Below are 27499 nucleotides of genomic sequence, written 5' to 3'. Positions count from 1 at the left end.
TGTGCTGCACCTCGGGCCCGTGGCCGTGGCTGTGCGACGCAGCTGCAGCCCCGTCTTGCAGAGTGCAGCGTGCTGGGGATGTGGCCCCTCACCTGGGGGCAGGGGACAGGCGGGGAGGGTGGCCTCCTATGCCAGACTGTGCAGTGGGTGACCAAGGCGGCCCTGCAGCATCGTTCTCTGTCCGCAGCCTTCTCCCGCTTCGCCTTCTGTGTGCGGTGCGCGTCTTCCCCAACGCTGTGGCCTCCCCGCCGGGTTTCTACTCCGGGGTCAAGTTTTATTTTGCGCGCGCCGCTCACTCAGCCCAAGGGGCCTATGACCGGCAGCCGCTCTTCCAGTTGTCTCAGCTGAAGGTGGCTCCGCACTCGGCGGGGGCCGGCCCCGTGGGAAGCAGTGCTGGGCGGGGGCCCCTTACACTGGCAGCTAGCCGCCCCCACCCACCAGCCTCCCGCTGCCTTGCAGAGTGTCCCCCAGAATCCGGGTAGCAGGCAGCCAGTCCCCCAAGGCTGCTGCTGCAGAAACGCCCAGGCTGGTTGCAGTAAGAGACTCGCTGACAGGGTCAGAGGCAGTTCCCAGCCTCCTCTGGGCTTTGATGGGGTCCACGTGTGCGCTTGGCAGTCCTGTTGGCTGGAGGGACTCGCGGCCAGCGTCATCGCTCTGTCTTAAGCCAGCCATTCGCGATGCCCAGCCCCAGTTCCCAGTTCCCACCGAAAACTTTCTTCCCTTTGCGTGCACCCCAGCTCCGCGGTCTCCAGCTCCCAAATTCCGTCTCGCTTGGGCCTCATTTTGGTCCCATTCTTTTGTCTGGCCCATTTCCGTTCTCTTGTGGTTCGTTTCGGTTTTGGTGGAGCGGTGTTGGGTGTGGAGGGGATGGAGGTAAGAACCTAGGGGTCTCCTGCTCCGCTGTTTTCCTGTGCACACCCCCCACCATTTCCCATGCCTCTGAATATATGAGTGAGGATTTTTTCTCTTCAAACCTTTCACTTGATAATTCTCAGCCTTCTCTGATTGGCTCCCTGAACTGGCTTCTCACACCTCATCTTGCTGGTCATTCTCACTCCCCATCCTTTCCTCCTTGCCTGCACCTTCATCGGACATGAAAACACCCCTCCGTGGTGACCATAGACTCTGCTGCTCCTCTGCAGGCTCAACACCTGCTTCAGTCTCTACTCCACCCCCTAGGAGTGAGATCAAGGTCTCTTAGACATTATTTGCTTTGCAGACTATACGCTGCAGCTAACCTATGGCCATCTCACAGTTACATCACAGCTGGTATTAAAAACATTTTTGGCCAGAGTGATAATATGGCCGGGGAGGGCTCTTGGCTTGCACTTGCTCACACTGGCTGGATTCCTGGCACCCCAGATGGTCTCCCAAGACCCACCAGAAATTTTTCTTGAGTGCAGAGCCAGGAATAAGCCTGGGGAATGCCAGGTGTGGCCCCAATACCCCCTCAAATAAATATAATTTATCCGTTGTAATTAATGAGTGGTACTCCCCTCACCCCTTTCTCTCATTGGCTACTAAGACCATCTTGTAGGAACAGGGATGTGACCCTTGGCAGAGCGTAGACCTTGCATATGTAAAGGCACTGTAGGAGGGAGGAAGATGAGTTTCATAAATGTGGTTTTGAGATTTATTTTTTTTTTGCTTTTTGGGTCACACCCAGCGATGCTCAGGGGTTACTCCTGGCTTTGCACTCAGGAACTACTCCTGGTGGTGCTTGGGGGACCATATGGGATGCCGGGGATCGAACCCGGGTCGGCCGTGTGCAAGGCAAATGCCCTACCCGCTGTGCTATCGCTCCGGCCCCGGTTTTGAGATTTTTATAGCATAAAATTCATTACCAATATAGTGACAAAAGGAACATTCTATAAATCAGTATATAGTTGTGAAGGTGGTACTCTAGTAGATCATCTAATGTAGAGGCTGGGATTACTACCTTCCCTCGGAAAGTTATCCATTTCAATGAGAGGTTCTTTTATATCTTGGATAGCACCCAGAGTTCTTGTCTACTTTTGGCCTCCTGTAAGTACAGAAAAGCAAATTGGATCTTAATGTAAGGTGAAGGAAAGACCCAAGTCATCAGAGAGGTTTCTTCATGGTTACCAGCAAAAAAAAAAAAAAAAACTGTTCCAAAGTTAAGGTGACTACTCTCCAGGGTCTCAGAACCCTTCTGAAGCTTCCTAGTCGACAAAGCTGCCGTCACCACAATGATGGGCTAGTGTGTGGTGAAAACATTCAAGATCAATCGTCATTGCTTCCTCTCTCACCCAGTTGGGGAAACTAATTTTGTTCTCTTTTCTCATTCCTTGATTTATTCTCTCAACCAACAAACTATTGATCCTTTTATGGTAACAAATCTTTCTAGCTTCAGAGAATGAGGAAAGGATACAATATGGATTCTTGAGCACTCAAGGTGCTTATAAACTGGTATAATGATAGGCACATAAAACAAATCAATAATTAATATTGCTTTGCTTTCATTTGTATTTGAATTATTTTTCTTTTTTGTTTGGCAGTGCTCAAGACTGTTTTCTGACTCTGCACTCAGGGATCACTCCTGGCAGGCTTGGCGGCACCATATGGGATGCTGGGGATTGAACCCGGATTGTCCATATGGAAGGCAAAAATGCCTTACCCATTGGACTATCTCTCCAATCTTGCATTTGAATTTTTATAATATGTTCATGTACTACATCCTCGCTGAAAGTTGAACTTGACATTTAAGAACTAATGATGTAAGAAGTCCACAATAATGTATATTTAGAGAACTATTAACAGACATATTTTTTATTTTATAAGGAAGCTCTTATGCAGATGATAGTTACTCATAAAATGTTGTCACAAAAAATAAACTGTACTATTTTCTCTTCTAGCAAGGTTAATAGTTTGGAGAGGGGAGTGCTGCAGATGGAGGTCCTTCTTTGGTAGCATGTCTGTCTTATCTATGCTTCAGGTTATAGTTTCAGACAAAAGTTGCTAGATAGAATCACTGAAGCAATTTACTTCTTTTACTTATATACAATCTTGAAGATCTTCCTGTATCATACATTCATTGACCAGCAGAAGTCAGGGAAATGCTCAGATTAACCAGAGACTATGGAAATAATGCAGAAGAATACCATGGCTTGAAAACAATGAGTATTAGTCCTTACTATGAACTTAATGCCTAAAATGTTTAAGGACCAAAAAATAGGCCAGGAGTTAATGTGCTGACCTTGCTTGCTGCCAACCCAGTTCTATGCCCAGCAGACATATGATTGCCCCAACCACCACCTGGAGTGATCCCAGAGCACAGAGCTAGGAGTAACATTGCTGCTGAGTCACTGTCACTGTCATCCCGTTGCTCATCTACTTGTTCGAGTGGGCACCAGTAAGGTCTCTCATTGAGAAACTTATTGTTACTGTTTTTGGCATATCCAATACGCACGGGTGGCTTGCCAGGCTCTGCCGTGCGGGCTCGATACTCGATAGTCTTGCCGGGCTCTCCGAGAGAGACTGAGGAATCGAACACAGGTCAGCCACATGAAAGGCGAATGCCCAAGCACTGTGCTATTTGTAATAGGACTGCTGCTGAGTAGGGGTCTGAAACAATAGCAACCACCAAAGTTTGTTCGATTTGCTCTTCACAGCCACCTTATGAAACTTGTATTGAGAAGTCTTGGGTTGGCTGAATTAGATCTCTGTGGCAATTTGTTCCTATCGTCGAGTATGTCTCTTACGTCTTTAGGTTTGTCTCAAGCAGACATAAAGCAGTTCAACATCGTGCCCTTGCCCTAAACAGCTCCCAATGCCAGGAACTGGCAAAATACTATTTGGTTTTAATGGATGGTCTAAAAGGATTGTCAGGATAGGAAGTGAAGAGAGAGTTCAAGTGCAGAGCCTGTGCCCACCGTGTTCAAGCCCCGGGGTTTTGTCCTGAGAACTGCACGACTCCCCAGCACTGTGGGGTGTGACTGCAGCAGGCCCTGTGGACCAACAGACCTGACAGATTAGAGTTGTCTAAGTGAAAGTGTCTGAGCACCGGTCACACCCCAGCATCAATCAAGATCTCAGTGAATTGACAGTGGTGTCCATATTCTACAACACTAGTGTGCTCTGTATGTGCGTGGCTGGTGTAGTTCATGGAAAGTTTGGCTTAATATTGAAGTCACAGGTTACTTCAACTGTTAGCACAGGTTGCTGGAATTTAGTTTTTATTTAAATTAAACACTTCAAACCTACATTGAGATGTTCAGAAGGACCTTCAATCTAAAATCCTAACAGCTTCAGAATTTTTCTGACCTTGAAGAAAGGGAAAAGGAAGATATTGTGGCACCACTTCAGAAGCAAAGCATGAAGATCTTCTGTGCTTTAGAGGTGGTATTAGAGGTGGTATTGTCATCCTTTGATTGCAAGAGCCCTGGAGTTGGCATAGCTGAGGAGACTTTGGATAAATTGGAAGGTCTCTGTGGGGATTAGAATGGGAGTGTGGGTAAGAATTCATTCTCTCTCTCTCTCTCTCTCTCTCTCTCTCTCTCTCTCTCTCTCTCTCTCCTTGATCATATTTTCAGATACATCAGAAACAACCCTCTCCTTGCTAAACTGCTACAACTTTATTCAGATGTTTTTAACAATTCTTGTTTAAATCTTAGGTAGTAACGAACAGAATTGTTTATTTGGGGGGATGGGGGAAGAGGAGGTGTTGGGGACACCTGATGATGCTCCTGGCTCAGCACTCAGAAATCACTCCTGGCGGTGCTCAGAGGACTCTGTGGAATGCTGGAGATCAAACCTGGGTTGGCTACGTGCGAGGCAAGTGTCCTACCTGCTGTGATATCACCCTGGCAGAACCTTGAACTTCACAATTTTAGAGCTGTCTTTCTACCAAGGAGCTTAGGGGTATGGGGATGGAAATAGTGTTTCTCCTTTTGGGGGATAACAGTCTTCTTTGTTCCAAAGTAAACTTTCAAGTATAGATCATGTGTAATCTTCCATTATTCCAGCAAAATCTTCACCTAGATAATGAAAGAAACTAATATAAATGCTTTTTCCTCCAGAATCTATGGCACTTAGACTTAGGGAATTCAGTCAAAGGCAGGGCTGTTAGTGAAAGAACTGGAACAGACTCTGGTAGGTGAATCTTAGGGAGAAAGAAGTTCATCTATGCTACTAACAAACCTTTCTCAAGCTTCTGTTTTTATTTTTAATTTAATTTTATAGAGTAATTCACAATATTTTATCGTATTTAATATTTGAACACCAATCCCACCACCATTCCACCTTCCTTACCACTATATTTTGGATGTTTCCATCCGATCCCGAACCCCAGCCCCAAAGCAGAATGAAAGAATTTATTTTGTATTGTTTATTCTGAATCAACTGCTGAAAATGCTCCAAAACTTTCCTTAGAGGAAAATACGTGAAGATTGTTGTATTTCCCCCAGGGACCATTAAGCCCTTCAATAAGAGCTTACTGACAGGTTGTTAAAGGCTGCGCCTGCTTATGCTTTTATATATACATATATATGTGTATGTATATATCACTTGTATCACTTGTCATCCCGTTGATCTTCGATTTGCTCAAGCAGGCACCAGTAATATCTGCATTCTTCCCTGTCGAGTGCTAGTGTAGCCCAATGATATCTTCTTGCTCCAGGAACACGAAGAGCTCAAACTGTTCATTCAGGGTTTTGACAAAGAAGTGTGACCATCTCGTTGGTGGACGGCCACTCGGTCTTTTGTTCTGTGGAATCCAGTCGGTAACAGCTCTAGTCCAGCGGTTGTCTCTGAATTGCATTACATGTCTGGCCCATCTGATTTTTGACGCCTTGGCAAATGAGACAGCGTCCCTGATTCTTAACCTTCGATGGAGGTCTCAACTCCAGATTCCTTCTTTCACTTGAGTGAAACGTGATACTCCAAGCATAGCTCTTTCAGTTCCTCTTTGGGATACCTGAATAGCCTTCTCATCCTGTTTTCGTAGGGCGCAGGTCTCTGAGGCCTATGTTAGTGCAGGAAGAATGGTGGAGTCGAAAGATGTACCGTGGAGGTTCTTTGTCCTCTTAACCACTTCCTCGAAGCTCTTGAAAGCATTCCATGCTGCTCTCTTCCTCCTGCGCAGTTCTGGCACCAAGTAGTTCCTCATGTTGAGTTCTTGACCCAGGTACACATAACTGCTGCATTCGGAGATGTATGTTCCATTGAGAGCAAATGGAACGCCAGGGACTAGTTCGTTTTTCATGAACATTGTTTTGCTGAGATTCAGCTGCAGTCTGACCTTTCACACTCACAGTTGAAGTCGCCAGCATTTGTGCTGCTTGGCTAATGTTTGGTGTTATGAGAACGATGCCACCAGCAAAGTGGAGGTGGTGTCATTGCCAACCGTCTATCTTCACTCCCATTCCTTCCCATTCCAATAGTCGCATGATATTCTCGAGGGATATATATATATATATATATATATATATATATATATATATATATATATTCCTCTAAGTTTGGTTGCTTTCTATTTTAAACCCCATCAAATGTGGAGTGCTACTTTTGGAATATTAGCAGTGTGAGGTATGTCAAGTTCCTGGTTTGTAGTAGAGTAGTCTATAGGTGTCTATCTTCCACTTGCCCGTTTGAAATATATAATCATTGTGAACTCTGTGCCATGACCTTGACTAATTTCTCCCTTCTAGTTGACCTATTCAGGAATGTCCAGAATAGATCAGACAGCAAAAATGTATGGTAATAGCCCTGACAGAATATACCTACCACAGAGCCGTCAAGACATAGACCTGTGTGGTGCCTTCCCTTACTAAGAGCATGATGTAGTTCTCTTTTTATCTTATTTTCATTTATTTTTATTTTTTGCTATGTTGGGTCACACCCAGCAATACTTAGAGGTTACTCACGGCTCTGCACTCAGAAATTACTCTTGGCGGTGCTGGGGGGACCAAATCGAATGCCACGGGTCTAACCTGGATCAGGCGTGTACAAGGCAAACGCCCTATACTGGCTCCAGCCCCAGTTCTCTCTTTAGACTTCATAAAAATCAGTTATACAGATTGGCACTGTAGATCTATTTGTTTTAGTCATATTTTGCACCACTGTCATCCTTTTGAAAAAGAAGATAACTCAGAAGTTTACTATTCAAAAAGTTGTGTCAGATGCATGTCAGAAATTTCTCATTGTGGTCTTAGGTAAGACTTTTTATGGTTGAAGTTCTGCAGTTTTCTTATTTGAAGAGCAAATAAATTCTTTTTGAGAAGTCAATTATATTGAAAATAATGGAAATATAAGTACTTCCTATTCTTTTATTCACTAGATGCTCTGCAGGAGTAGTTTCAAGTTTGTTCTTTGTGGAATCTGTGAAAAAATAATTATAGCAAATATTACCCCAAATGTATAAATGTCGAATGGTTTAGATTGTGGAGGATATTTGATCCAATTCTTCTTTCTCAATTGCTTGTCAATAAAGCAGAATAATATAGTGATTATAAACTAGCTCTCTCCATATTTTTCCTTTTTTCTTTCTTGGGCCACACCTGCTGATGTTTAGGGCTTGTTCCTGGCTCTGTGGTCAGGGACCAGTGCTAGGAGGACTCAGGGAACCCATAGTGTGCCAGGGACTGAACCTGTGTTGGCTGCATGCAGGGCAAATGTCCTACCCACTGTAATAACACTCTGGCCCCTCTGTCAAATTTTCAAAAGGCAACTGTAGGTCTTACAGGTATGCGTTGGTATTGCTAAGCTGTATTTTTCTGAAAAAAAAATAGACAGTAATTTAGCTTACCTTATGGGCAATATTGTAAAAGTCGAATACTTAAAACATACCTAGAATTTAGTAATAGACAAAATATTCCAATTATTGCTATTATTTTCCTACTGGAGAGAAAACATAACTGGAATCAGTTCAGGGTCGGTTTTCAGCACTGACATACTGAGTGGTTTTGATTCTATGTAACAAGCAAGTATGTAATGTGAACCTTCACCATGATTCAGCTGGAGCCAGAAAGACAGCTGAGAGGCCTAGTGCACATGCCGTGCATGTAGAAGGCCAAGGTTGGGTTCCTGGCAACACCTGAGTGTCCAGGAGCAACCCCCAAGTACCCAGCTCGGGAGAAGACTCTAAACTGCTGGGTGTGGCCCCCAACAGCAACAAACAAATAATGGTCATGCTATTTAAGATTTTTACATTTTCTCCTCTTATGGAATTTTATAGTGCTATATTACTGGTTGTGGCCAAAGGAAATGGAATAATCAGTAGAGAATCCACAAACAGAATCACTCTCCTTCCTCTATAGCCCTGCAGTCTTAGAGAGAGAAATTTTAAGTTGTAAGAGACCTTATATAGTTACATGAGTAGGCCCTGGGTTTGCTTCAGCCTTGCAGTCTGGGCAATCCTTCTAGTAAAAGTGACTCTTTGGTCATCTAGTAAAATTTCTATCAACTATAAGAACCTTTAAGAACTAATGGGGGCTTAGAGAAGATGGTACAGGAGCCAAGGCACCTGCCTTGCATATCCCTGCCATGGCATATGTTCCCCTCTAACACCACCAGGGAGCACAGAGCCAGCAGTAGCCCCTGAGTACCAGAGGATATGATCCCCACACCCAAAATATTGAGAAATAAAAGAAGCAGTGGGTTGGAGAGATAGCTCAGCAGACTGAGCACATTCTTGGCATGCAGGAAGCATAGTTTCAGTTTCAACTCAGCATGGCATTGCCAGGAATGACTCCCAAGTATTAAGTGGGTGTAATTCCTGGGCATCATTGAGTCTATCCCCAAAACAGAGAAACAAAAAGAACCAAACTTAATGGTTGCATTGAAAAGGAAAATGCTCTTATTTTTGCTTTCAAAACAAAATTATTGGGGTCAATGTAGCGATAGCACAACGGGCAGGGCGTTTGCCTTGCACTCGGCCACCTAGATTAGATTTCCAGCATCCCGTATGGTTCCCCAAGCACTGCCAGGAGTAATTCCTGAGTGCATGAGACAGGATAACCCCTGTGCATCTCTGGTGGTGACTGAAAAAAGCAAAAAATAAATAAATAAATAAATAAAATTATTGGATGTATAAAGGAAGTACACACACAATATCATAGTTTATTACCTTCAGAGAAAGATTATTTTAGAAAATAATTTCGAATTGATCCTCGTTAACTTTATTTCAGAAAGTGATAAAATAGCTGTGGAATATAGGCCTTTTGAGTCGCTCACTGATGCCAGAACTGAAGGACTCAATCTTTTCAACTATTGACCTAGTTTTGAAAAATAACTTTTAAAATAGTTTATCAAACCAATGAAGAAAACGTCAAACACCTACAATTGGGTCTTAACAAGACTAGCTCAGGAGCCTGAGACCTAGTCCATCAGGCTGCTGCATGGACTGTGGTGAGGGAGACCTGGGTTTGATACCTGCCAGTGCATGGCCTCCGGAGCACTGCCAGGTGCAACCTCAAACACCTCCAGGTGTGGCCCCTAACAAAAAAAAAAAAGTCCACCTTAAAATGAAACATGAGAAGACATTTAGTACTAATGCCAAAGAATTCAGAAAACTAACACCCATCTCTAAATGAGGCCACTTTTGGAACCAACTCCATTCAAAGCTCTCTACTCAACTAGACACTGGGAGGAAGCCCCTTCTCACGAAATTTATATTCTAGTAGTGTGCAATAATAAGAATTGAAATCGATTAGAAGAAGGACTGTGAACAAAGTGGGTGCTAGTCACAGTATTGTAAGAGAGCTTTGTTACATGCTGACGTTAATGTCTTCAGTGGTCTCTCCAGGAGTGCTAGAAGGGCGGGCAGCCCTCTAGAAAGGGGCTTGCTACTTTTTCTCTATGAATTAATGTTGAGCTCCATGCAAGACAGGGGGATTTGCCCCAGGCTGGTATAAAGGAGTGTATACAGCTGTTCATTCAGTTTAAGAGCCCTCCTTCAGAAAATATTGGGAACATTTGGGAACCTGCATCAATCTTAACTAGTGTTCCTTTTGCAGGTCAGCCTACTTGAAAGCAGGATGGCCAACAGGAGGAAGAATGTGTCTCGGATTTCAGTAGTGAGGAGGAAGCACCAAGACCACCACAACTGGACTAGTACTGTTGAATTCGGCAGCGTTCCCAGCCCTAGGACATGCTGTTCCTTCCCCCACCCCCACCCTGGGGATCAGCCCATAGTAGTCTTCAGTCCCAGTCCTGTTTGGCTGGCAGGGGTGGGAGGGGAGTCTGGGGACAGGGGCGGGGGGGAAGAGGACCCGATTGGACATTTTAGGTGCCTTCATGGAAAGAAGGAAAGCCTGGGTCATGCTGGTTATGTTTAGCCAGCCCTGACCCAATAAAGGCAGCTTAAAGGCAGCATAAAAGTGCTGTGGGGGAGGTGTGTGTGAGCTGCAATAATGGTGCTGCCATAACGGTGCTGCCATTACAGCTCGCTACCCTCAGGGGGGCTGTGCCCCACTGGCCTGAATCGCTGCACCTCCAAGCCTCAGCATGTCACATCATCACTGCTACTCTAGGCCCTATGTGTCCTCACGTGGCGACCAATGTGGCTGCTGGTGCAGGGAGCTCAGCCCCTGGAGTTGGTGCTGCACCCAGTATAGCTGCCTTCCCAGTTACCCCAGGGTCTCCCAAGCCCTGGCCTTCACATTCCCCTGATCTTCCACCTGATTCGCCCCTTGCCTTTCAACCCCGGCCAACCCAAGGGACTTTGAGTACCTGTTTTCCTAGACTGCTACCTGCCTTTTGTTCCATTTAAGATGTTCTCTAAGACATTAGTTCGACCCTTGGTGAGGGATAAGGATTCAAGTAAAGAGTTGCCTTCTGGGTCTGATCGATTGCCCTCTGGGTCCCGTACCTTTACTACTGGCCACCGTCACAATCCAGGCCGCTTTCTGGACACTCGGGCCCGGACCCAGCATTACACACGAGTGAAGCCCCACAGAAATGGGGGACTTCACTCATAAAGCAGAACTTTGTGACCTTGGACTCCAGTTTCATGGGTCTGTGAAACAGAGATCCTCTGGCTGCTTCCACAGCTGCATTTCAGGATCTCCCAAGGAATCGAAACCTTCTTTAGTTCAGGACTCAAATTGGCTGTCAAGTACCCTGAAGAGGGTGATACTGCTTCAGTCCTGCCAGAAACCCTAGTTCAGCCTACATTGGCTGCTGAGGAAAGGGGGTCTTCAGTGCCTCAGGAGGTGGAAGCTCGGCCTTCAGTCAGGTCTGGAACTTGTAGCGCAGTCTTTACTGCATCATCAGGAAAATGAACTGTCTCCAGTCCAGAAAGAAGCCCATCTTTCAAATATATCTACTGTCACCATCAAACCTGCCTACCTGCAGATTACCAGAACTCCAAGGGTCATCAATGAGGGTGAAACTTCAACCCAGCCAGAAACTCTAAATCTCACACTGCAGAGAGCCTTGAAGAGAATGAACAATCTCTAACCCAAGCAGAAGCCCAGTTTCAGTCTCTAGAGAGCCTAAAGGGTGACTCTGCCATACAGCAGGAGGCAGTGGCTCAAGCTCCAGAGATCCCTGAGGTGACTGAATCTTCAGTCTGCAGGAATCCCTAGCTCAGCCTCCTGAATCCTCTATGGAGTTGGAAGCTCAACCATTCCTGCATCCTGAGGAAAATGTTCTATCTCTAAGTCAGAATGAAGCTCCACACTTAAACCTGCCTCGTGTCACTGCTAAAGCTTTGAGTGTGACATTTGTTATATTTTCAGAAGTCAGTCATGAGGTTGAACCCTCTCCAGTGCCACAGGAGGCCCTGGATCAGCTTTCTGAGCCATCTGAGGAATCAGTCCCTCAAGCACTTCTGCATCCTGAAGGAAATATTCCATCTCCAAGTCAGAATGAAGCTCCAAGCTTAAATTTGCCTCATCTTACTGTGACAGTAACCATAGCTACAGAGGTCAGATCGGACGAGCCTCATGCATAAAGGGACCGGCAGTGGAAGCCAGGTGTGCGGGGCCCAGTGCTGAGATCTCCAGACCTGCTCGGTTTGGGACTGGGCCTTCTCCACCCAGACCCTCACTTTCCGTAGCTTGGCAGCCACACCCAAAAACTCCCCCCAGTGTCGTGTAATCCCACCAACAGCCAACATCCAGAGACTATAAGACCAAGTTCCCGGAAGAGAATGATGCAGAGTCTCTTGCCCCGTGCCTGGCTGTCTTCACCGGGGCCCCTCTGAGGGGACCGGTTGCCTTTGCCTTTGCCTTTGCCCCAAGCGGAGCTTTGACAGTTGAAGATCTCCAGAACACAGCCACAGCCATGCTCAAGGCTACTCTCCACACATTTGGACGAGCCTCTAGCATGAAGGGACTGGCAGAGGAAGCCAGGTGTGCGGGTGCCCGCTCGAGTAAATCAAAGAACAACGGGATGACAGTGATACTGTGATACAGACATCTATAATGAGGTTGAACCTTCTTCAGTCCTGCAGGAGCCCAGGCTGAGACTCTTGAGCCATCTGAGGAATCTGTCCCTCAACCGTTTCTGCATTCTGATGAAAATGTTCCATCTCCAAGTCAGAATGAAGCTCTAAGCTTAAATTTGCCCCGTGCCACTGCTAAACCAATGGGTGTGACATTTTCCATATCTACTGAGTTTTGTAATGAGGATGAACCTTCATTCCAGTAGGAGGTGTAGGCTCAACCTCCTGAGCCACGTGAGGAATCTGTCACTCAGCCATTTCTGCATTTCTGCATTCTGAAGAAAATGTTCCATTTCCCAGTCAAAGTCTCCATCTTCACATGAAAACGTGCACAGTGTCACTGCTAAATAAAAACAAACAGTGGGCATACTATTTAAGATTTCTATATTTTCTCCTCTAATAGAATTTTTTAGTGCTATGAATATTACTGGTGTGCCCGAAGGAAACTGAAGAATCAGTAGAGAATCCACAAACAGAATTGCTCTCCTTACTCTATAGCCCTGCAGTCTTAGAGACAGAAATTTTAAGTTGTCCGAGACCTTATTTACTTACATGAGTAGGTCCTGGGTTGACTTCAGCCTTCCAGTCTGGGCAAGTATTTTAGTAAAAGTGACTCTTTGGTCATCTGGTAGAATTTCTATCAACTAAAATAACATTTAAGAACCAATGGGGGGTGCTGGAGGTAGGGGGGGTGCAGCAGGTAGGGCGTTTGCCTTGTATGCAGCAGACCTGGGTTTGAATCCCAGCATCCCATATGGTCCCCTGAACACCCCAGAGTAATTCCTGAGTGCAGAGCCAGGAGTAACTCCTGTGCATGGCCGAGTGTGACCCAAAAAGAAAAGAAAAAAAAACCTTTGGGGACTTAAGGAGATGGTACCGCAGCTGAGTCATCTGCCTTGCATGTCCCTGGCACGGCATATGGTCCTCTCTAGCACCACTAGGGTTCACAGAGCCAGCAAAAGCCCCTGAGTATCAGAGAATATGATCCCCACACCCAAATTATAAAGAAATAAAAGCAGCAGTGGATTGGCGAATTAGCTCAACAGACTGAGCACATTCTTGGCATGCAGGAAGCAGTTTCAGTTCCAGTTCAGCACGGCATTGCCAGGAGTGACTCCAAGTACGAAGTGGGTGTAATTCCTGAGCACCATTGAGTCTGGCCCCAAAACAGAGAAACAAAAAGAACCATACTTAATGTCTGCATTGAAAAGGAAAATGCTCTTATTTTATGCTTTAAAAACAAAATTTTGGAGGGTTTTAGCGATAGACAGTGGGCAGGGCATTTGCCTTGCATACGGTGACCTGCGTTCAATTACCAGCATCCTGTATGGTCCCCCAAGCACTGCCACAAGTAATTCCTGAGTGCAGAGCCAGGAGGAACCCCTGAGTATCACTGACAGAGACCCCCAAAGCAAAAATAAACAAACAAAAAATAAGTTCTGGCCATTTCAAAAGCCCCAAGAGAGTGACCATAAATAAGTAGGGGAAGGAGTTGAGTCTGCTGTCATTAACTGCTGTGGCACTTGAGGAGTCCATGACGAGAACAACAGGTTTGGTTGTGATTTACTTAAATACCCATCCCTGCTTGAGGATGATGGTTTTTGCAGCTCTTCAGGGATTGATTTCCAGCTCTTCAGGAACTTCGGGATCTGATTATTCTGGGGGCACGAGGAGAGGCTCCCATCCTCCCATGCCATTCAGTCCTCTCGGACCTCATCTCCACCTGGGGAGGGATTCCAGCTCCAGTTCTGCATTTTCTGCCAATGGCCTTATTGGTTAGATGAACGTTGACCTCTTTTTTTTGGCTTTAATTCTCAAGCCCATCGCTGGACTTATTCATATATGCATTTTAATATGAGAAAATGAATTTTTTTTAGGATATGCCAAGAGGCTCTTTAGAAAATAAACTTTCTAGGTGGTTTGAGGCAGAGGAGGCATTCACTGCGTTCACGTGGGGCTTCTGTCACCATGCCATCCTGCGATGACTCCTATGGTTCCTCTTCAGTCTCCTGTAATGCCAGCATCTCCTGGGATCTGAAGGACTGTTGTGTAAGGGGGCCTGCGGAGCCCTGATGGACTGTCGTGCGAGAGGTGCTGTGAAGACCTGATGGACTGTCGTGACTGGGGTTCTGTGGTGCGGGGGCACCCTGTGGAGGCTTGCTGGTCTGTTGTGCCAGGGGGACAAGTGGTGGCAGGGGGCGCCTTGGTACCTGTGTCTCCTGTGCTCCCTGGCTCTCCTCTGCTGTCTTGGTCTCCTTAGCTGCATTCTCAGGAAGTTCTGCGCCCTTCACTACTCCGAGCTCCCTGAGCTCCCTGCAACAAGAATAAGGTCGCTCTCGAAAGGGACATCCCTCCTCTGCATCGCTTCCTGACTTCAGGCAGAAATTGGAACTGTCCCCATCATTTACTCTGTGTCTTTGTTGAAAATTTTGTCCTTGTCAGAGGAATCCTTGTCCTGAAGCTTCTGTGCCATGTTTTTCTTATGTGCCATGTTTTTCTTACTGAGCGGCCGATACATGTCCCTCAGCCACAGGGGCCGCCTTTGCCAGAAAAAGCCCTCCTGGAAAAGGCAAGGGGAGCTCGTGATCCTGTACCCCAGCCCACTCTTGTACTGCCTCAGTGTCCCCTCTTCCCCTTGCTTACCTGAGGCTTGTGTTCCACTGAACTTCTCCAAGGAAGCAATAATCCAAAGAAGGTCCTTGGAGGAAAACACGGACACACATCATTCGTCATTCACCCATTTCCCATGCTTCTATGATGGAGGTCTCTGTTCTTGTTAGGATAACTACATGGGTACCTCGGTCTGGAGCCATGATGAGTCCAACCACTATGACCTGACACCTTGACAAAGTTTCCATGCATACTTGCAGCGGTTTTTAGAAATTTGTCGGGTCCATCCAAAGGGACCCCATAGTATCTTGAGAGACATTTATATGCAGCCTGGCTTAGAAAACAGGCAGGATATTTAGTTCTGCTCACCACGGTGGCCCCAGCAAATGCCCTGTGCAGTGAATAAACTGCCCACCACACTGAGAGAAGGCACTAGAGTCTCCAGAAGCCTTTCCACTGGTTGCCTCTGGATTTAGTTCCTCGGGCACCCTTTACTGGAAGTTGGGGTTGGGGAGATGATTCTATCCTCATAGCTGCTTTATTCCAGATGCTGAACCAGAGTAAATGCCTATGTGCAATTTGCCAAATCTTTTAGCCCACTAGCTTCCATCCTGCAGGCAATCACATCATTGTTGGGGATGAGGGATTACAGCTGCTGGATGAGTTGAATCTCCAGTTGGTCTCCGAGGTGTGGTTTTTGTGTGGCAGAGAAGATGTCCCTGGTCACGTTGTGATATTCCCACTGCATCTCCTTGGACTGTTTGACAGTTGGCATGATGTTGTCCGCCATCGCGGCTTCCTTCTCATGGGTGGTTCCATTGCTACTGACAGTTTTCTCTGGCAGCGCAATGCCTCTGGTGTTCCCCCCATTCGCAGCATGCGTGCTTTCTGCAGTCTTCTTTTCTGTAGACTAGTGCGAAAGAAGAAATTATTGCAGGAAAGCTTTGTCCTGATCTCTCCAAGACAGACTCCTCTCGTGGCGGGGAGTTGATGAGGCTCTTCACTGCAGCGGAAGGAGGCCGCTTGCTGAGCACCGGCCTCTCGGGTGCTGATAACTTTATCTCCATATTCATTCTGCCTTTGGGCATTCTGCAGCCCACCAGTGAGTAAGGTTTATGAAAATGTTGACACGGGGCTAAGAAACTATGTTTCGAACTCGAGGGTTCGAGTCTTCCAATATAAGGTGTTTTTCTGGTCTTTCGATTTGTTTTTCATTACAGATGGGATTTTGTAAGAAGTGGCTGTCGACACTCAAGCTTCGGGGGTGTGGTGACCACCGCTTTGTGCTCCTGGATGAAGGACGACGACTCAAGGAGTTTTCCACTAATTTCCTGGGCTTTCCCACCAAGGGAAGCTCTTTCGGTTCTTTTGGGGCTGGCTGCCTGAGCCTTCTTTCTTGGGCAATGTTTTCTAAGTCTAGTTGCTTTTTTATGAAAATGGAGAGGTTACTTCCATATGCTGAGGACTTCTCTGGTTGAATGATCAGCTCAGATCCGGTATTCTACTTTCTGCGGCCTGTGAAACCTTCAAGAACTCTCCTTCCATGTTTCTTATGGACTCATCTAAATCTGACTTCTCGGGTGCTGATTTCTTCGTCTCTGTATTCACTCTGGCTTTTGTCATTCTGTGTCAAAGCTGAGAGAGTAAGATTTATGAAATTGGTATTTTTTTCTGTTGTAATAATCATATGATTATTCTACTGATCCCCAAGGAGCAAGCACCCAGTCATCAAGACAAATATTTGCTGCTCAGTTAGACTCTTTACTGATCAACTATGACTTTTTTTTGTTTTATGTTTTGGCCATTCCCAGCCATGCTCAGGGGTTACTCCTGTCTCTGCTCTCCGAAATTTTCTGGATGGTGCCTTGGGGACCGTATGGGATGCTGGGAATTGAACCTGGGTTGACTGCATAAAAGGCAAGCACCCTCTCCACTAGACCATCTCTCCAGCCCCTCAACTATGACTTGGGGTGTATTCCCATACCTTTATCCCGTCCTGCCCATAAAAGAGAGAGGACTTTTTCTCTCTACCTCTCTCAGGTGCTAATGCTTTTGTTACTGTCAAGATGACGAATAAATTCCTCCAAAAATCAGGTCTTCATCTGAATGTACCCTTCCTCCACCTACCCACTAATTCTTTTGCTTATTAACTCTTAGTCTCATATTGTTGAAGCTGGCAGATGTCTGATAGGTTAATGGATTTGCCAGAGTATATGTCAGTGTGCAATGTTGAGAAAATCTGGAAGATAATTTTGCTTTGTTTTGTTTGGGGTGACACTTGGTGATGCTCAGGGGTTATTCTTGGTTCTGTGCTCAGGAAATCATTCCTGGTGGTGCTTGGGAAACCAAATGGGATGCTGGCGATGGAACCCAGGTCATCCGTGTGCAAGGCAAGTCCCGTACCTACTGTACTATCTCTTGGGCCCCTGAAATAACATTGGAGCTCCCAAAATTGGGGAAAATAACTCTTATTAGATGTCTATTTTGCCTTCATTTACTCCCTTCAACTTCCAATTCTATTTAGGGAACCATACAAAGTTTCTGACTGCTTGAAGGTCAAGTATAACATTTGTACAATTGGGTTTTTTTTTGAGGGGTAGTGGGGCCAAATCCATAAATGTTCAGGGGTTACTTCTATCTCTGTGCTCAGGGATCACTCCTGGTAGTAACTGAGGATTGTCTGGGAAGCGAGGGATCCAACCCAGGTCTGCCGTATGCAAGACAGGTGCGCTAGCTGCTAGACTATCTCTCCAACCAACCTTTGCTGAAGAATTCAAAGTGCTTTTGGTGGAGGTGAAGTTTAGAGGGGGAGTTAAGGGAAGTGAAGAAGAAGCATGGACTTGCAGAGAGTCCCAGACCGGGAACACATGATCTAGGCATTAGGCACATTTAACACTTTTAGTTTTGCTATTCCTCACCTAAAAAAATATATAATTATTTGGTTTAGTTTTTCTCTAAATAAAATCATTGCAGATGGAGTAGCGTGGTTACAATGGTACCGATGCTATTGGTTTCCATGTACAAAGTGAACTTCACCTAGACCACTGCCCAAGTGCCGAGACACCACAGTCTGTACATCGCCTCTAGCCTGACTCTACTCCTGCCACCCCCCACATCTCCAGGTTTGTTGTTCATCTTATGAAAGGTGATTAGTAAATGATTGTTATGCCCACTTTTGCGAAGAGAATTATTGCAAAGGGACTTGCTAAAAGTTGATTTTAACAATAACACTATCTTTGTGTAAGAAGCAAAGTGATCTGATGTGCCCAATTTCTGATAGCGAATCTGATTCATACTATCCTGGCGTGAAAACACATTTTTGGGTGGTGCGTGTGTGTGTGTGTGTGTGTGTGTGTGCGCGCGCGCGCGCGTAAGCACATGTGCATGCGTGCTTGCGCCATTCTCAGTAGTGCCCAAGAAATACTCCCAGCAGTGCTTGGGAACCTGTTTTGCAGGGAGTTGAACCCACACAGCCCACATGAAAAGCATGTGATACAACCTATTGATCTATTTTCCTAGGCCCCTAAAAGCACGTTTTGGAAGTTATCAAGCTAAAGTCAGTAAAGTTACTATGTGGAAAGATACTTAAGAGCACCTGAGTGCTTTGTAGATGGAAGGGTTAAAATTCAAAATAGGCTCAGAAGTGGGGTTGGTCTAAGAATCCATGAGCCCATCCATCTTTAGAAGGACTGAGTGGCAACCTCTGCTTAGAAAACCAGAAATTCTCAGGCTCTAAGCAAAACTTTCATAAGACAGTATGACTTGTACTCACCTATAAATTACAAAAGCACATGCAATAAAGTAGCGACACCTGTCCTATGAAGAAAAGGGCACTTGAGATCTGTTGTATATAAAATCTGTTTACAAACTGCATTCTGTGGCTGAGCTCTCATCTGGAGGACCAGCACCTTGGTCAGAGTGTGGCCCTCATTTGTGACCATTAATGTTACCTCCCTTCCCCACTTCTATCCCTTTCTGCCATTCCTCTTAAGTCTTCAGGTCATCCATATACTACTAAGGTAATGATGTTATTGAGATTCTGACTTTTACCAAGGGAAATCATTCTTAGAAATATAGGAATTTGAACTCTGAATAAAAATAATGCAACTACATAATCAGTTTAAAATGGACCATCAGTGATTAAAATTAAAATGAAACATAATTAAAGAGCTATGAGCAGGCTATTTAGACTTACCTCTGTGTTTACTATTGTTAGGATATTCACTGTCACAATTTAGTTTGAATAAAGTCTTGCAGACAACCTCAATATTGGGGTGTGTTTTTTAATTTTTTGGTTTTTGGGTCACACCCAGCTATGCACAGGGGTCACTCCTGGCTTTGCACTCAGGGATTACCCCTGGCGGTGCTCAGAGGACCATATGGGATGCTGGGAGTCAAACCCAGGTCGGTCACATGCAAAGCAAATGCCCTACCCACTGTGCTATCGCTCCAGCCCCTCAATATTGTTTTTAAATTGCTGAGGAAGCAGGCTAAATGGCTGGGTAAGATCCTATGAATGGAAACACAGAATTAAGTGTAGAGTAAAGGGGTGGCTTTAAACAGGTAGAAGAGGTAGCCAAAGCCACTGTGCAGCTATTCAAAATGTTCCTGAGAAACATGGGTGAGGTGTTGCTCGAAATCTGTGGTGGTGGGAATCCAACTGGGAGGTGATGCATGCCAAGTGTGTACCTTAACCCCTCTCCTATCACTTCAGCCCTCAGAAAATTGAGTTTTGTTTTTGGTCATTGTTGGGGTCTCAGCAGCCAGCCTGAGACCCTGGACAAATCCCTGCCCTTAGAAGCAGGAGCAGTCTCTCTTCACAGGGGCCTAAGGCCCTGTGCCAGCACTCCACCCAGTGCTAACATACCCGGCCTTGAGAGCAGGAAACATAAGTCATTAGTTAACGTCTGTAATGGGCCCGGCAAAGTGTATATGACAAGCGTTGATAACCATGTGTTCACAATATCCAAGTCGCCCTGAAATTGTGTATAAATATCTCCTGTGGGATCTAATAAAATGAGAGTTGGTTGACCTCCGACTTTCCCCCCCTCTGTGTGATTCTTTCTCGGTGGTGGCGGTGGGGTGGCCACGGTGAGCAGAGGGTCAGGGCAGAGGCTTCTCCCCTTCCCACTCCCTCTCCTTTTTTTGGTATGACCAAAAAGTCAAAATAACTAAATAAAATAAAACAAAATTACACCTCAATTAAACATAGCTTAAGAAAAATAAACAAGCAGGGGTATGGTGCAACCAGCAGGTCAATCTGTACCTGCGGGGCGAGTGCATCAGCAGCCAGATGGACCCTTCTGGCTTCCTGATATTTCAAAATTGCCACTGTACCTGTGGCCAAACCCCAACAACTTAGGGCCAAGTTCACCAAAACTTGGTAAAATTTCCAAAAATTAGTTTGGAAACTAATTTTGTTCTCTTTTCTCATTCCCTGATTTATTCTCTCAACCGACAAACTATGGATCCTTTTATGGTAACAAACTTTTCTCGCTTCAGAGAATGAGAAAAGGATACAGCATGGATCCTTTGAGCATTCAAGGTGCTTATAAACTGGTAATAGTGATAGGCACATAAATCAATAATTCATATTGCTTTGCTTTCATTTGTATTTAAGTTGTTTTTCTTTTTTGTTTGGCAGTGCTCAGGGCTTTCTTCTGACTCTGCACTCAGAGATCACTCCTGGCAGGCTTGCCGGCACCATATGGGATGCTGGGGATTGAACCTGGATTGTCCATATGCAAGGCAAAAATGCCTTACACATTGGACTATCTCTCCACTCTTGCATTTTAATTTTTATTAATAAGTTCATATAGTACATCCTGACTGAAAGTTGAATTTGACATTTAAGAACTAATGCTATAAGATGTCCACAGTAATGTGTATCTAGAGAACTAATAACACGTTGGGGGCTGGAGAGATAGCACAGCGGGTAGGGCATTTGCCTTGCACGCAGCCGACCCGGGTTCGAATCCCAGCATCCCATATGGTCCCCTGAGCACCGCTAGGAGTAATTCCTGAGTGTAGAACCAGGAGTAACCCCTGTGCATCGCCAGGTGTGACCCAAAAAGAAAAAAAAAAGAACTAGTAACACGTAATTTTTATTTTATAAGGAAGCTCTTATGCAGATAAGAGTTACTCATAAAATGATATAAAGATAGCTATACTGTAGTCTCTTCTGGACTGAAGCGATAGCCCAGCGGGTAGGGCGTTTGCCTTGCATGCAGCTGACCAGGGTTCAATTCCTCTGTCCCTCTCGGAGAGCTCAGCAAGCTACCGAGGGTATTGTGCCCGCAGGGCAGAGCCTGGCAAGCTACCCGTTGTGTATTCGATATGCCAATACACACAGGTAACAAGAAGTCTCACAATGGAGACGTTACTGGTGCCCACTCAAGCAAATCGTTGAGCAAAGGGATGACAGTGCTGCCAGAGTGCCACATAGTCTCTTCTAGCAAGGCTAATAATTTGGAGAGGGGAGTGATACACATGGATGTCCTTCCTTGGGGGCATGTCTTTCTTATCTTCCTTCAGCTTATAGTTTCAGACAAGAGCTGCTAAATAGAATCACTGAAGCAATTTACTTCTTTTGCTTATCTACAGTCTTGCAGATCTTCCTGACTTATACTTTCACTGACCACACGAATCAGGGAAACAAATGCTCAGATTAATGGGAGACTATGGAAATAATGCAGAAAAGTATCATGGCTTGAAAACAATGAGTATTAGTCCTTACTATGAACTTAATGCCTAAAATGTTTAAGGACCAAAGAAATAGGCCAGGAGTTAATGTGCTGACCTTGCTGCTGCCAGCCCAGTTCTATACCCAGTAGCATATATGATTGCCCCAACCACCACCTGGAGTGATCCCGGAGCACAGAGCTAGGAGTAACTGATTACTGCTGAGTATGGCTCTGACACAACACCAACCACCAAAGTTTGTTTGATTTGCTCTTCACAGCCACTTTATGAAACTTGTATTGAGAAGTCTTGGGTCGGCTGAATTAGATCTCTGTGGCAAGTCGTTCCTATCCTGGAGTATGTCTCTTATGTCGTTAGGTTCATCTCCGCAGACGTAAAGCAGTTCAACATCGTGCCCTTGCCCTAAACAGCTCCCAGTGCCAGGAACTGGAAAACTACTATCTTGGTTTCAATGGATGATATAAAAGGATTGTCAAGGTGGAAGTGGAGAGATAGTTCAAGTGCAGAGCCTGTGCTGACCGTGTTCGAGGCTCTGGGTTTTGTCCTGAGAACTGCACGACTCCCCAGCACTGTGGGGTGTGACGCCAGCAGGTCCTGTGGACCGACAGACCTGACAGATAAGAGTTGTCTAAGTGAAAGTGTCTGAGCAACGGTCACACCCCAGCATCAATCAATATCTCAGTGAATTGACAGTGGTATCCATATTCTACAACACTAGTGTGCTCTGTATGTGCATGGCTGGTATAGTTCATGGAAAGTATGGCTTAATATTGAAGTCACAGGTTACTTCAACTGTTAGCACGGATTGCTGGAATTTAGTTTTTGTTTTTAATTAAACATTTTAAAATCTACATTGAGATGTTCAGAAGGATCTTCAATCTAAAATGCTAACAGTTTCAGTATTTTTCTGACTTTGACTAAAGGGAAAATGAAGATATTGTGGCACCACTTCAGAAGCAAAGTGTGAAGTTCTTCTGTGCTTTAGAGGGGGTATTGTCATCCTTTGATTGCAAGAGCCCTGGAGTTGGCATAGCTGAGGAGACTTTGGATAAATTGGAAGGTCTCTGTGGGGATTGGAATGGGGTGTGGGTAAGAATTCTCTCTCTCTCTCTCTCTCTCTCTCTCTCTCTCTCTCTCTCTCTCTCTTTCTCTCTCTCTCTCTCCCTCATTATATTTTCAGATACATCAGAAAGAGCCCTCTCCTTGCTAAACAGCTAAAGCCTTACGCAGATGTTTTTAACAATACTTGTTTAAACCTTAGGTAGTAACGAACAGAATTTTGGGGGGTGGGGTGGGGGAAGTGGAAATGCTGGGGACACCTAATGATGCTCCTGGCTCAGCAATCAGAAATCACTCCTGGCGGTGCTCAAAGGACTCTGTGGGATTCTGGGGATAAAACCTGGGTGGCTACATGCAAAGCAAGTGCCCTACCTGCTGTACTATCACTCTGACAGAACCTTGAACTTCACAATTTTAGAGCTGTCTTCCTACCAAGAAGCTTAGGGGTATGGGGATGGGAACAGTATTTCTCCTATTTGGGGCAACAATCTTCTTTTTTCCAAAGTAATCTTTCAATTATAGATCACGTGTAATCTTCTGTTATCCCAGCAAAACCTTCATCTAGATAATGAAATAAACTAATTAAATGCTTTCCCCCCAGAATCTATGGCACTTAGACCTAGGGTATACAGTCAAAAAAAGGGGCTGTTAGAGAAAGAACTGGAACAGACTCTAGTAGATGAATCTTAGGGAGAGACCAGCTTATCTATGCCACTACCAAACCTTTCTCAAGATCCTGTTTTTTTAAATTTAATTTCATAGAGTAATTCACAATATTTTATTACATTTAATATTCAAACACCAATCCCACCACCATTACACCTTTCTACCACCGTATTTTCTATGGTTCCTTCCTGATCCCGAACCCCAGCCCCAGAGCAGAACAAAAGAATTTATTTTGTATTGTTTGCTCTAAATCAACTGTTGAAAATGCTCCAAAAAAGTTTCCTTAGAGGAAAGTATGTGAAGATTGTTGTATTTCCCCCAGGAACCATTAAGCCCTTCAATAAGAACTTACTGACATGTTAACGGTTGAGCCTGTTGTGCTTATATATATATATATATATATATATATATATATACATATATATATATACATACATATATAGAAAATCCACAAACAGAATTGCTCTCCATGCTCTATAGCCCTGCAGTCTTAGAGACAGAAATTTTAAGTTGTCAGAAACCTTATATAGTCACATGAGTCGACCCTGGGTTGACTTCAGCCTTGCAGTCTGGGCAATTCTTCTAGTAAAAGTGACTTTCTTGGTCATCTAGTGTAAAAAACTAAGGAACGCCGAGGGGGCGCGTGCACTCACGGGCTCTCCGGGCGGCTCTGTCTCACCGCCCGCGTCCGGTGCCCCGGAACCGCTGTGTGTGCTGTCTGTCGAGGGAAGGCGACGGAAGGAAGAAGAAAGAAGGCCAAACTGGTTGCTCGATCCGTTTATTTCATCCTCTCTCTCCGCTTCTCTCCCGCTCTCCTAGATCTCCCCCCCCAACCCACTCTCACAGCCTAGTTAAATCTCCACAGCATGAGGGGGTTGGGGCGTACACATAGGTGTGGTCACCATCAATAGGGTAAGATCCTTTCCCTTAGGGGATGCTTCTCCTAGGACTTAATTCTCTTTCAGCAGGAGGATCCACCCAAGGGCGGAGTCCCATGAATGTGTTTCTCTTCTCCTCAGCCAGCAAACATATAAGAATTCATAATATTAGTTATTTTGTATGGACACAATAAGAGATGCATTAAAGTTTATAGAATTGCTCTCCTGGGGCCATCTCAATCTCAGACTACAGTGCTCAGGCCAGATCAGTCTTTCCTATCCCTGGCAGGGTCCCAGTCTCATAATTACTATTGGATCATGACAGAATTTGTCTATGATCAAGCTCTTAACTTATAGTTAAGAATTAGGCACTTTGGCCAGGCCCATCTCGATGCCAGGGTAGCACATAACTCACCGCTTGCCCTGGATCCTTCCCGTCCCACGTCGGGGACCCTACTTTGGGGTGCTAGGAACTGAGGGCAACTGAGGCTTAAGTGGAGAAAGCAGATGCTCGGGAGGGAATATTCGAGGCCAATTAATTCCCAAGTTATAAAAACATAATATTGTCTTCTTGTGTCTATACAAAACAGTCATAGCTTTAAAATAAATAATTCAAAAGGCACAAGAAGAGGAGAAAGGCAATATTAACTTATATAATATAAATTCAGTATCCTAGGAAGGTCCGACCTTGCAAATTAGCAGAGTCAGATTAAGGGAAAGCCGAGGGCTAAACAAAGGGATGGGAGAGATTCGGGAACACCTTGATGGATATGACTGGGGTAAGCCTAAACTCTGGGTAAAACCGGGACAAGCTACTTGTGGCAAGGAGGGAAAGGACAAAGTAATGTCATCCTACAATCTAGTAAAATTTCTAAGTGGGGGTTTAAGAAGATGGTACCGGAGCCAAGGCACCTGCCTTCCATATTCCTGGGACGGCATGTGGTCCCGTCTAGCACCACCAGGGAGCTCAGAGCCTGCAAGAGCCCCTGAGTACCAGAGGATATGATCCCCTCACCCAAAATATAAAAGAAATAAAAGATGCCGTGGGTGGGAGAGATAGCTCAGCCCACAGAGTATACTCTTGGCATGCAGGATGCATAGTTTCAGTTCTAGCTCAGCACGGCACTGCCAGGAGTGACTCCCAAGTACTATCTGGGTATAATTCCTGAGCACCATTGAATCAGGCCCCCAGAGAAACAAAAAGAACCAAACTTAATGTCTGCATTGAAAAGGAAAATGCTCTCATTTTATGATTTCAAAACAAAATTATTGGCGGGGGGGGGGTGCTGGAGCGATAGCACAACGGTCAGGGAGTTTGCCTTGCACCAGGCCACCCACGTTCAATTTCCAGCATCCTGTATGGTCCCCCAAGCACCACCAAGAGTAATTCCTGAGTGCATGAGACAGGATAACCCCTGTGCATCTCTGGGTGTGACTGAAAAAGCAAAAAATAAGTAAAATAAAATAAATAAAATTATTGGATATAAAAAGGAAGAACACACCCAATACCATTGTGTACTACCTTCATAGAAAGGTTATTTTAGACAATTATTTTGAATTGATCTATGTCAACTCTATTTCAGAAAGTGGTCAAATAGCTGTGGAAGCTAGGCCTTTTGAGGAGCTTACTGAAGGACTCAATTGTTTGAACTATTGACCTATCGCTGTCATCTCGTTGCTCATCAATTTGTTCGAACGGGCACCAGTAACATCTCTCATTGAGAGACTTATTGTTACTGTTTTTGGCATATCCAATACGCACGGGTAACTTGCCAGGCTCTGCCACGTGGGCTCGATACTCTCGGTAGCTTGCCGGACTCTCCGAGAGGGGCGGAGGAATCAAACTCTGGTCGGCTACATGAAAGGCCAACACCTAACCGTTGTGCTATTGCTCCAGCCAATAGTTCAATAGTTCTAGTAGGCTGGAACTATTAACCTAGTTTCGAAAAATAATTTTTAAAATAGTTAAATCAAACCCATCAAGAAAACTTCAAATACCTACAATGGGGTCTTAACAAGACTAACTTAGGGGCCTGAGACAAAGTTCATCAGGCTGGAGCATGGACTGTGCGTGAGGGAAACCTGGGTTTGATACCTGCCACTGCATGGCCTCCGGAGCACTGCCAGGAGAAACCTCAAACACCTCCAGGTGTGGCCCCCAAACAAACAGAAAACCTCCACCTTACTATGAAACGTGAGAAGACATTAAGTACTAATGCCAAAGAATTCAGAAAACCAATATCCATCCCTAAATGAGGCCACTCTTGGAAACAACTCCATTCAAAGCTCTCTACTCAACTAGACACTGGGAGGAAGCCCCTTCTCACTGAATTTATATTCTAGAAATGTGAGATAATGAGAACTGAAATTGATGAGAAGGACTGTGAAGGAAGTAAAATGGGTGCTAGTCACAGTATTGCAAGAGAGCCTTGTTATATTCTGACGTTAAGGTCTTCAGTGGTCTCTCCAGGAGTGCTAGAAAGGCAGGCAGCCCTCTAGAAAGGGGCTTGCTACTTTTTCTCTATGAATTAATGTTGAGCTCCATGCAAGAAAGGGGGATTTGCCCCAGGCCGGTGTAAAGGAGTGTATATGAGTGTTCATTCGTTTATGGTCGGTCTCCCAGAATAAACTGTCTATGGCCCCAGAGCCCTCCTTCAGAAAATTTTGGGTCAGTGATTCCATGCTATCCCCTCTCTCAGAGACTGATAAATAATCAGAGATACTGAGAGTTTAAAGGAAATGAGAACATTTGGGAACCCCCATCCACCCTAAATAGTGCTCCTTTTGCAGGTCAGCTAGCTTTCTTGGAATTAGGTTGGCCAATGGGAGGAAGAATGTGTCTCGGATTTCAGTAGTGAGGAGGACGCACCAAGACCGCCACAATTGGACTAGTACTGTTGAATTCCGTGTGTGCCAACCCGGGGACATGCTGTTCCTTCCCCTCTTCCTCGGAGCTTGGCCCACAGTAGTAGGCAGTTCCAGTCCTGTTTGGCTGGCAGGGCTGAGAGGGGAGTCTGGGGGTAAGGGCGGAGGGAAGAAGACCCGATTGGATATCTTAGGTGCCTTTGTGGGAAGAAGGAAAGCCTGGGTCCTGCTGTTTATGTTTAGCTGACTCAGACCCAATAAAGGCGACTTAAAGCTGGCATAAATGTGCTTCAGGGGAGGGGCGCCTGGGCTG

The 27499-nt window shown here is 45.3% G+C and overlaps 1 protein-coding gene, 1 long non-coding RNA gene and 1 pseudogene across 4 annotated transcripts in view; all 3 read left to right on the top strand.

The window, feature by feature from the left end:
- Positions 1–10182, top strand: part of LOC129406600 (pleckstrin homology domain-containing family M member 1-like) — a 60369-nt gene extending 50187 nt beyond the window's left edge. For all 3 annotated transcript variants that reach the window (XR_008631095.1, XR_008631094.1, XR_008631096.1), the window contains exon 5: positions 9975–10182. The gene's annotated coding sequence lies outside the window, so the exon portion shown is untranslated. The remainder of the gene's footprint in view (positions 1–9974) is intronic.
- Positions 1–27213, top strand: part of LOC129406542 (RAD52 motif-containing protein 1-like) — a 32075-nt pseudogene extending 4862 nt beyond the window's left edge.
- On the top strand, positions 10226–18188 carry LOC129406601 (uncharacterized). The gene is made up of 2 exons (XR_008631098.1): positions 10226–16118; positions 16200–18188. It is a non-coding gene; the product is annotated as an uncharacterized LOC129406601 (long non-coding RNA).
- Positions 27214–27499: the final 286 nt, after the last annotated feature.

This window comes from Sorex araneus, chromosome 7 (genome assembly GCF_027595985.1).
Source record: "Sorex araneus isolate mSorAra2 chromosome 7, mSorAra2.pri, whole genome shotgun sequence".
NCBI classification, from domain to species: domain Eukaryota; kingdom Metazoa; phylum Chordata; class Mammalia; order Eulipotyphla; family Soricidae; genus Sorex; species Sorex araneus.
The sequence above is the reverse complement of the archived record's forward strand: the minus strand, read 5'-3'. Positions and strand labels throughout refer to the sequence as shown.